Here is a 10,907-nt window from a genome sequence, read left to right as displayed (position 1 = left end):
GAACCCCAAAATGTGCCTCTCTTGAGATGGCCGACGTGTACATCTGCTTTTGTAAATAAATCTCTGTCCGTGCCACTACTGACATGTGCTGAAATTCTTTTCCATCATATACGTCAAAAACTCCTGAGTGAAGTTAGCCCCTTTCTTGGGGACTCCTAGGCACCCTCTTACAGAGTCACCTCTTCACCAGTGACAACATCAAGACATGATCAGAACACACCACTGCTCCTTCCTGAGCCTCGGTTTCCTCCTCTGAAATTGAGGAAGGGGGTCAGCAATGCCTCCTGCCAGGGCAGTTCTGGATTCACTGGAGATCGCGGTGCTGGCAGCTGGTGGCTCCTTCACAGGCCATTTATGTCCCCAAAGGTGCTGCTTAGACATTTCGTCAGAGACACCAGCAGAGACGTGAGCCACACAAGCTGAGGCTGCAGAGGAGTCTTAAGTCACCACACCCAGGAACTAGGAGGTGGCCACCTCCTCCCCCGCCTCCATTGTTCCTGATGCTGGTGGAGCTGTCAGACCAGTGCCATGAGGACAGAGAGGAGGGGTGATGGTGACATCAGAGGCAGAGCAGTGCTGCCCATGCCTCCATCCAGGGCGCAGGAGACCCCACCTCAGGACACAGGCGCTCATTGGAGGTGTCAGCTCAGACCCTCCCTGAACACAGACCTCTCAGATCTTCTGGTGGGCACCACTTTCTACCTGAGCCAGGGCAACAGGACAATGTGACCTCCAGCCAGCACCTGACTCCTCCTCTTACCATATGGTCCCATCACGATTCTCTACGTCCCCCTTCTCAGGAGCTACTCTACCAGCCACACAGGGGAAACCTGATGGTCCCTCCTAGTTCCTCCCTCCTTTATGCCCCTCCCAGCTGAACCACCTGCCAGTGGTGTCCACTCTACACCCTAAATTCCATCCTCCACCCCACACCCACCTGGACCCTCATGCAGGCCCATTACATATTACTGTTTTGGTCCCTGGACTGGAAGTTCATTGGGAGAGGGGCACATCACCTGACTCCCAGAGCCTGACACTGGTCCCAGGCAGGTACTCACTACATACTTCTCTACTAGAGTAGAATAAGAAGTCACCAGAGCAGGGCGCAGTGGCGCACACCTGTCATCCCAGCCATTCAGGAGGCTGAGGCAGGAAGATTGCAAGTTCAAAGGCAGCCTCAGGAAAAGCAATGCACTAAGCAACTCAGGGAGACCCTTTTCTAATAAAAATACAAAATAGGGCTGGGGATGTGGCTCAGGGGTCGAGTGCCCCTGAGTCCAATCCCCAATATTCCCCCCGCCAAAAAAAAAAAAAAGTAGTCACCGCAGTGGAAGGGACACACAGGGGGAGTCTATGAGCTTGAGGAGAAGTTCATCCAATGAGCCCAGAGGGAAGGAGAGTTCAAACGGTAATGTCCTCCAGGCAGAGGGACCTGCCCCACAGAACCTCAAAGGTGTGGCAGGAGGACAAAGTGGTGAGACCAGGACAGGGCATGCAGGAGAGGCCTCTGAGGCCAGACCCCAGAGGGCCTTGAATGCCACGCTAAGGAGTGTGGCTGGGGAGGTGACTGACTTTATTGACTTTTCTTTCCATTTTGTCTTTTAGGCGAACGGCACCCTGACAGCCCTTGAGGAAGACAAATTGTGAGACAGACAACACTTGGCTCAGGAAACCTCGCCCTGGCCTCTCATGAGATCAGATTTCCCTGCTTTGGGCCAAACTCTTTAAAGCACTTTGGCAACGGGTGAAAGATTGCCAGGGCCAAAGGCCTGGCGAGGGGCACCTTGGATGGCGCCCAGGGTCATGCCGGGGACTTGCTTTACTCTTTCTCTGATGCCCCATCCTGGTGGCTGCTTTGTAGCAAGACCGTGAGGCAGAGGTGCCTGGGCTAGGTTCAAGGGGTGACAGCTGCAGGTTGGGGCCACAGGAGCAAGAAGGCTCCTTCTTAGGGAGCCTCTGAACTGTGCCCCTGCCAAAGCAGACTTCACAGATGTCTTAACAGCACCCTCCAGCTGGCCTTGGGCTGCTCTACCAGCCACACAGAGGGAAACCTGATGGTCCCTCCTAGTTTTGCCTCGCTTATTTTTTTTTTGGGGGGGGGGGTGGTACCAAGGATTGAATCCAGGGACACTTGACCATTGGGCCACATCCCCAGCCCATATATATATTGATTATATGGGTTTTTTATTATTATTTAGAGTTAGGATCTCACTAAGTTACTTAGGGCCTCACTAAGCAGCCAAGGCGGGTTTTTGAACCCTCAGTCTTCCTGCCTCAGCCTCCCACTTGCTTTCTTCTTGATCCAAAGCAGCCAGTGGATTCTACATTTAACCAGTTGGAGTAAAAATCATGACAAGCCCTCTGGACCACGCTGGTGACCTCGGCGTCACTTCTCCTCCTTCCTTCTTTACCACCGGACCTAAACTTGCCTATAACACATAGAGCAGGGGCCTTCTCTGGGTTCCTGAGCCCACAGTGGCGATAGCCTTTTATTCTGAAATTATTTGAGTTTCTCCTCAATGTCTGTTCATGCTCTTCTTTCACACCCGAGGCAGGCCCCATCCTGGAGTCCCCCAAACTGTCTTAAGTACCCCTTCTTGGTGCATCTTCCCCACACCATCCTCACTCAGCTCTGTCCAAGCCTTAGCATCCTGCTTTGAAATAGTCAAATGAAAAATTACCTACACCGAGTTGCTCCAAAGTGGGTCTCATTTATTGGACGCCCTAAGCCTAGAACCAGGCAGGTGCTTAATAAAGTTTACTACCCTCAACAAAAGCAGGGTGGGGACAGGGGTCCAATGGGAGGAGGAACCCAGCTATGGGGGCTGAAACAGTGTCAGCCAGGCATTGGGTGGGGGAGTGGAAATGGAGGCCAGGACTGGTGGTCCTCACCCTGGACTGAGCCTCAGAACACCTGGAAGCTGGTCCAGTTAGGGAGAGGGGGCCATCCTGGACCTTCTGGTTGGACAGGTCTGCCTGGGGCCCAGGGGCTGGCACTTGGACAGGTGCCAGGTGATGTTGATGCTGCCGATGCTGGGATCAGGTTCTGAAAACCTGGCAGGGCGGAGCCACCCAGTGCAGGGCATGATATGGTGACTCAGAGGAGTCACAGCCACACGGAAGGACAGGTGGGCTATAGGAAGCTCTGTGCGCAAAAAGCGGGGAGGCAGAGATGTCCACAGCCCTGGGTTGGAGTGGCCCTGACTCCCCCCCATCAGCCAGCTCCCCCCAGGAGGCCAAAATCCCCCCTGTGTGAAAGGCGACAATCCAGCCGGCCCACCTCCTCGAGGGGCAGGTGTGGCTCGCAGGGAGACCCGCCGTGAGAGGGCTTTGCGCTGGAAGGCCCTCAGCAGATGTGAGAGTGATTATTATAATCTCCCCTCCCCCAGGTGGCACGGTGGCTCGGCTGCCCCCTCCTCCGCCTGCCAGGCCCCTCTCATTGGTCCCCGGGGACGGGCCGTGCAGGGCACAGGCCGGCGCTGGCTGCCTCCTCCAGGCCCCCAGCTCTGCCTCAGCTGGGCCCAGCCTCCGGCTCGCCAGGCTTTTCTTCAGGTGCAAGGACCCAAGTAGCTGGGAGCGGGTGGCTCCTCGGCGGGGCACCTCGGGCGGGCGGGCGGGAGGCAGTGGCGGGGGGTGGCGCAGTGCAGCCGGGAACAAAGGCCGGCTGGGAGCTGGCAGGGCGCCATCAGGGTTCAATGCACAATGGCCCGGGGGGCTGGCGGCTTCGCTCCTGGCCGGCATTTGCATAATGTCTGGGGCAGGAACAGGTGCCCGGTCAATAGGCGATTGTGAGGCTGTTCTGTCAAAAGAGAAGGGGCCTGTATTGAAGGCCAGGCTCGCCTATTGCAATGCAAATAGCATTCAAAGCAGACCAGCCCAGCCCAGGCTCCCGGGAGCCCCAGCCTCATGAAAGCCACCGAGCTGGCCCGGCTGCTGCCGCTGCTGGTGCCCGCTTTGTCTGAGGCCAAAGGGTGGCATGGCAGTGGGGGCTGGGAGCCGGCAGCCAGGAGCATGCTGGCCTGTCCACCCATCCAGGAGGGCTTCCTGGAAGAGGAGTTGAAGTTGCTGAACTTGGACTAGACATTGGAAGGTGAGCCACTTCTTCAAAGAAGAGGACCCAGCGTAAACCCCAGCTAGGTGCATCACAATGAAATCTACAGAGGCCATCATGCCCATCACCCCCTAACTTCTCACGGCATAGCCCCAAACCCTGAGATTCAGGGTCAATTCCACCATCAACTCAAACTTACTGAGCATTCAAACTGGCACTCCTGTGGTTCTTCATTCAATGCTCAAAGCAACTCTATGAAATATGGAGTATTATTACCTCCGTTAACCAGGAGGCACAGAGAAGTTAAAGGCTTCACAGCTATAGGTGGCAATGTTAGGGAAAGAACCCAGGCAGATGGCTCTAGAAGCCACCCTCTGGTTTGTCCCTTTTTTTTTTTTTTTTTCAGTGCTGGGCATGGAACCCAGGACCTGAGCCATGCTATGCAAGCGCTGTACCACTGAGCCACCTCCCCAGCCCCCCAAGCCAAACTCTGATCTCTGTGATTGGGCTGCCAACAGGGTCCTCTCAAAGCTCTATGAAGGAACCTAAGTTCAGGGGGCAGAAGTTCCTAGCTGGACCAGAATCCGATCTCCTGGCTCCCTGCCCAGCTCTTCCTTTCACAGCCGAGGAAAAGTTCTCGTGTCTAACCCAGAAAGGGACACAGGGATGGTGGCAAGCGCAACAGCACTGAGACCTTTTCCCAACCTCAAATCCCTTCTTCACTTCATAGAAAGATTCCAAATTGTGGGGACCTTCAATTGACATGTCATGTAAGTTGACCAGGAAAGTGGGAACCTCAGAACCAAACCGAGGTCCTTGCTTTGTCACAGGCCAAATGACCTCAGACAGCTGACTTCCTTCCTCTAGGTCTCAGTTTTCTCATCGGTAAAATGGAGAACCATGCTAATTCGCATTCCGGGGACATGAGAAAGTAGAGTGGGTCGCTGACCCAGTCGGCTCCCTGTATGTTCTTTGGAAGCCGGAGCCTCGGAAATATTCAGCCCCACCCAGTTTCATGTTGAGATGAAAAAGGAGCACAAGCATTTGTGTGGGTGTGATTTTATTAAGTCACTTGCTCACATTCCATTGACTTTGCAAGATTCATTCCTTTTAATTTTTTTTTTTTAATTTCTCGAAATGTTCTGAGAACTCCCCGTGGAAGCCACATCTGCCTTACAGGACTTGAGATCCTAGGAGGAGAAGAAAGGGAATTCCCTAGGCACTGGGATGGGTTGAGGGGCTCTCCAAGCTCTCCTGAGCCCTTGGCACCTCTCCTCTGAGGAGCCAGAGAATGTCCGTCGGTACTCACCCTGTCCTGTCCCAAATACAAAGAGTCTTCTGGAGGCTGTGTTGAGAAGGATTCTAAAGGGAGCTCAGCAGGAAGGATTGTTGGATTCCCCCAGTGAGGCCCACCAGGTGGAACAGAGGTAGTCTCTCTTAGACGTTCACTGGCCTTGACCTAGATGCTACGGGGTTGGGGGGTCAGAGAACACAGAGATGAAAAATGGAACTTCCCAAAATCATATGATAACAATGTCAAAGCCAGAAATATTTAATATTTTTTTTCTTTTAAGCAAAATATTTCTTGAACATTTTACAAAGAACTTTTAGAATTAGAAAAAAATAGCTGGGGTGTAGCTCAATGGTAGAGGGTTGGCCTGGCAGACAGGAGACCCTGAGCTCAACACCCAGCACTGCAAATTAATTACCAAACAATTAACTAGAATTTGAGGAGCAATAAGGGATTTTCAGCTAAAGGGTTTAAAACATGGGAGAGGACCTTACTATTATCATTAAAAAAGGGAGGCAGAGAGTGGTTGGGTGCAGCCATGCTGTTGAAGGTGGTGTCCATCACAGGGGTGGCTCTGATCATCAGTGTCATTTCCAGTCCTTGTAGGGTGCTTTACAATTTCCAAACTGTATCTCATCCATTTATCAATTTGCTCCTCCCCAAAATGCTATGAAGTTGGGAAAAACAACCATTATTTATTTCGATTGTGCACGTGAAAAACTTCAGGCCCACAAAGTTCATGTGACTTGCCCAAGGTCACAGAATAAGTTAGTGGCAGAACTGAGCTGTGATCCATGGTGACACACTAGGAAAAGTCAGGAATGAGCCCCAGGAGTCTAGAGGGAGACTTAAACCCTTCTATCCCTTGCCAAGGATAGTCCCATGATCATTTGAGGAGACAGCCAATCTGGAACTCAGTCCCGCCTCACCAAGTCCCCTACCAGTGTCCTGCACAGACCACTCATACTGGGAGCCTGAGTCTTCCCCAGAAGCCCAGATTCCTCAACCAACCTCATCAGCGTCCCATAGACTCTGCACCCCTCTTCTCTCGGTCACCCGCCGCCAGTTCTTCATTAAACTAGCCTGTGATCATCCTTCACAGCAGTGGCCGAATCATGCCCTGGCTATTGGGGTCCAACCCGTAGAAGTCCCCCATGACTCCAGGGCCAGTATCTGAAGGTCCAACACCAGTACACAAGCAGGGAGGGCCAGAATCGTAACACGCAGAGCCAGATTGTTAAATGACTGTGGAGAAATCAGAAGCCATGTATGGGTGTTCATGAGAAATCGGATACACCCATACTGACATGGTAAGGAAGAGAGCATGCTGTCGTGGAAATATCTGGAATCCAAGGCAAGGGTGTGAGAGCTGATTCTGTCTTTGACAATCCAGGTGGCCTGAGGTGAATCGGGGCCTGTTGGAGTCTCTCCCATAGCACAGTTTAAAAATGAGAGTTGTAGAAAAATGCATGCAAAGAGACGGCAGGAAAATGTAAACCAAATGACCAGGAAATTTAGAAGCCCTGGTGTAATTAGAGCCAAATGTATCTCCCCCAGACCCTTTCCAGAGGAAACCTCCTCTGACCCTTCCTGTCACCTCCTGTAGGAAGCCTGCCTCTGACCTTCCATATGTCCTTAAAGAGGAAAACGGGCCATAAAAAAGTTGGCTGTTTTTTTTTCCCCAAAGGCTAAGATCGGGGGCTTATGTATCCCATGACGCTAGCCCACCGGGGCGGAGGGGGAGGGCAGAAGTTTGCAGAGGGCAGAAGGGCAGAAGTTGGTGGAAGCTAGTTGCCAAGACCAGATGCACTTGCACCCATCAACCTACAGACCATACTCCTGCTATTGGAGGGATGACACGGTGCTTGGCCACATCAGTTAAGATTCCCAGACTATAAGCACACACGGGGCACACAGCCCTGTAACTAAAAGTCCGTCCACCATGGGGCTATCTTCAGAGCCCAGGTTCTGAAGACACACAGACTTGAGTTTGAAGCCTAGTCCCCAGGTTGCAAGAGCTTAGACCGGTTACTTAACTTTCCCGAGCCTCAGTTTCCCTTGTGTTATAGAGTTAGTTTCGGCTTTCTTTTGGAATTACTAAAGATGACATGAGCATATGACAAGAAAGCAGGACAGACAACAGGCACGCATTACATTTGCTCTCCCCAGAGCATTCCCATATCACTTCCAGGGGTTTTCCTAAAGTATAGCCCGACCCTGTGCTGTTTGTACTTAAAGCCCTCCCTGGTCCCTGTAGTGAAATCCAAAGTCTTTAACATACACAAATCCATCTTCACCCCTCCCCTTGTTCCTCACCAGCCATCTTCCCAAGACTCCCCAAAGCTACACTCCAACTGTACCTCATCCAGGGTCCCCAGATTGTGCCCCAATCTCTCAGGGTGCTGGCCCCTGCAGATACTTGCTTTTCTTCTATCCCTCACCTCCTCATTCCCCAGTTCTCAGTCACCCTCCTTGGATTCTCTCTCTTAAAAAAAAAATGTGAATGATATTTATTTTTTTGAGTCGGTAATAAACACATTCACACAAGCCAAAATCCAAGATGCACAAAGGGCTATATAGAGTCAAATGTCCCCCTCCCTACTCACGCCTCCAGCTCCAGGTCTTGGCGCGGCTCCCCAAGACAGCCATTGTCTACAGATCTTTGTCCTTCCAGAGGGAAAGTTAGAGAAGCCAATGCACGTCTATGCCTGTGAGTGTGCACGGATTCACTTTCTTCACCTTTGTACAAATAGCAGCATCGTTCACATTCCTTTCTGTTCTGTGTCTTGCTCTTTGCACACACAAAAAAAGTGCATCTTGAAGCTCAGCCCATCTTGGTGCCTAAAGATACATCCTGCTACTCTTTAAAAAAAAAATTGTAGTGTACTGAGTACTATGTGAATTATTTAGCCAAATACAGTAAATAATTTAACCAACTCCCTAGTTATAGACATTTAGCCTTAATTCCTTCCTTCAGTGATATAGAAAATGCTTCACTGAAAAGTCTTGTACATGTGCAATAATCTGGTACACACAGAGGTGAGAATAATTTCCAGAGGTGGGTCTGCTGGGTGCAGGCCGGGTACACACATAGTGCTGAGATATTGCCAAAGCACCTGCTGGGGCACTGGTTCGGATTGCTGTCCATAGCGTTTGTTCCTCTGCACACCTCTAGCAACGTGCATGTGTCCCACCTTCCCCAGAAGTCTTGGATTTTCTGGGGGTGGAGTGGGGGACTGCAAATCGTGACATTTCCACCCTCAGCACTCATCAGGTGTAAGCAGGAGTCTTCCTTTCCAGGTACCTGGCCGTTGTGCCATTGGTATTCCCTTTTGTGAGCTGCTTGTCCACATCCTTTGGTCGGATTTCCTATTAGGTTGTTTATTTTTCCTAATGATTTGTAGGAGCTCTTGATTTACCAGGGAAATCAATCTTTTGCTATGACTCGAATTGCAAGTGTTCTCGGCCCTTTGTGAGAAGGCCTCTTAAAGAAGGTAATACTTGAGGGGATTTAGATTCCTCTCCCGCATGCTAGGAAACTGCTGAGGATGGGTGATCGAATGAATGAATGAATGAATGAATGAATGAATGAATGAATGAATGAAGCCCATCCCACCCAGCCTCTCAGTTAGTTAAGGAGCCATATCACCCAGCCAAAGCTGTAGCAATAGATAGACCTGAGGTCCCCTGGGCGTGGTAACTGGCCACCTGAAAGAAAGTTCCCCAGGTGGCCTCAGGATCTCCACGTTGTCTCCTCTTCTTCCTCCCTCACAGAGTCCCCTCTTCCCTGGACAGACCTTAACATCAGCTGAAACTCCACAGGGCAAGAGAGCGGTGCTCTGGCTCCTTTGCAGAATTTCTCTCTCTTGTCGGCCTGTCAGAAACAGAGAATTTATTGCCTCATTCACTTTGAACAAAACCTGTTTCTAGAGACTTTTATGATGGAGGAGTAAGAAAAGGAGTAAAGTGAGGGAGGAAGTGTCGATGGGAGGGACGTGGCCCAGAATATATAATCTCACAGAGAAAAGCACTTCGGCAAGAGGCCAAATGTGGGCTCGGGCCTCTCTGGTTTCTCCGGCAACCTTGCTCCCTGATGGGCGGAGAGTCGCTCATCAACGTGTCCAGAGTAGAGATTGGTCTTCAGCTCACAGAGGCCTCACCCTGCCCCTCGAGCCGGCAAGATCTGCATTGTCCCACGTGCTGCTGTCACACCGGGCTCCTCTCTGCACTTTCCCCTGCGGCAAGTCTCTGCCCACCCCGCTTCCTCCTGGAACTGCTTGCTGACAGCTGCCGTTGGGCTTCCTCTGTGTGCCAGGCAGAGAACCAGACCCTGGGGGGGGGGGGGGCTATGCTCCTGGAGCCCCCTGGAGGGAAGAACACCCATGGCAATGAGCCCAGCCTCACTGAGCAATTGCTACCCCACTCTGTGCTGACCCACCACGTGTGCTGTTCCTGTAAGAGGCCAGGATAATTACCATTCCCATTTTACAGGGGAGATGACTGAGGATGAGAGAGAAGCCTGCCCAAGGTCACTGCCAGCTGATCTGTCCGACCCATTCACTCATCCACGGCTCACAGCAGCCCGGCAAGCCTCACACCTGTAAAGAGCAGTGCAAGAGAAGATCTGGACATCGAGGTGCTCGCTGCAGGGCGAGCTCCTCCATCAGGACACCAGGGCACACCTCCCCAAAGAGGCTGAAGGGTAGCTCTGGGAGGAAGCAGGGAGTGAAATGAAGACAAAATTCTTTGAGGCATTAGGAAAAGTAAGCCCCATGCGGCTGGAGGACAGGAAGTGGTGCCAAAGGGGTAGGAGGAGGTGGAGCATAGGCAGGTGTGTGCAGGTATGGACAGGTGTGGGCCTGGGCAGGTGAGGGCAAGTGTGAGCAGAGGAGGGCAGGACAGACATAGGCAGGCATGGGCAGGCACAGACAGGTGTGGGCATAGGAAGGTATAGACAGGTGGAAGCAGGATGGGCCTAGGCAAGCATGGGCAGGTGTGGGCAGGTGAGGGCTGGCTGAGCATAGACTGGCATGAGCAGGCAGGAGCAGGTGTGAGCAGGTGTGCGCAGGTAAGGCAGGATGGGTGTGGACCTCACTGGCTCCCTCCCTGGGGCAATTCTCCCTCCTCAAGGCCTGCCTCTGCTCACCTCCTCCTGATGTCCCCACCTTCTGGACCACTCACTCCCTGGGCCTTCCGTACAGCCTCTCTTCCTGCCTTCTGTTCAGCCTCTCAACCTGCCCGGAGCCTTGGTGCCTGCCAGGCTCTGCACCAGCCACTGGGAATAGGGCCACTAATAAGGCACATGAATAAATCACGGCATCTTCTGAAGAGCAGAGCCGCACTGAGTGCTGGAGTGAAGTGGCGGGTGAGTGCAGAGGAGGGAGCAATTAAAGCTGTCTGCGAGAGGGCGGGCGGGCCTTCTGAGCATTGGCCACTCCAGCTGGGCCTGAAGGGCCACAGACAATGGCATCAGGCCCCAGTCAGTGGAGTCAGCTGTGTTCCTGGAGCTCTGGGTCTGACCGAGGGACGGAGGTGGAGCTGACCAGATACTGAGCAGTCTTGAGG

At 52.5% G+C, this 10,907-nt stretch overlaps 1 long non-coding RNA gene across 2 annotated transcripts; it reads right to left on the bottom strand.

The window, feature by feature from the left end:
* Positions 1 to 5,105: 5,105 nt before the first annotated feature.
* LOC125616469 lies at positions 5,106 to 10,701 on the bottom strand. 2 transcript variants are annotated; one of them, XR_007347095.1, is made up of 3 exons: positions 10,489 to 10,701; positions 5,361 to 9,940; positions 5,106 to 5,241 (listed from the first exon to the last, which is right to left on the bottom strand). It is a non-coding gene; the product is annotated as an uncharacterized LOC125616469 (long non-coding RNA). The 2 variants fall into 2 exon arrangements; XR_007347094.1 differs by having other exon boundaries at positions 5,106 to 6,009; positions 9,818 to 9,940.
* Between the last annotated feature and the right edge of the window lie 206 nt (positions 10,702 to 10,907).

This window comes from Marmota marmota, unplaced genomic scaffold, assembly GCF_001458135.2.
Source record: "Marmota marmota marmota unplaced genomic scaffold, marMar, whole genome shotgun sequence".
Taxonomy (NCBI): Eukaryota; Metazoa; Chordata; class Mammalia; order Rodentia; family Sciuridae; genus Marmota; species Marmota marmota.
This window is presented reverse-complemented; position numbering and strand designations above follow the sequence as displayed.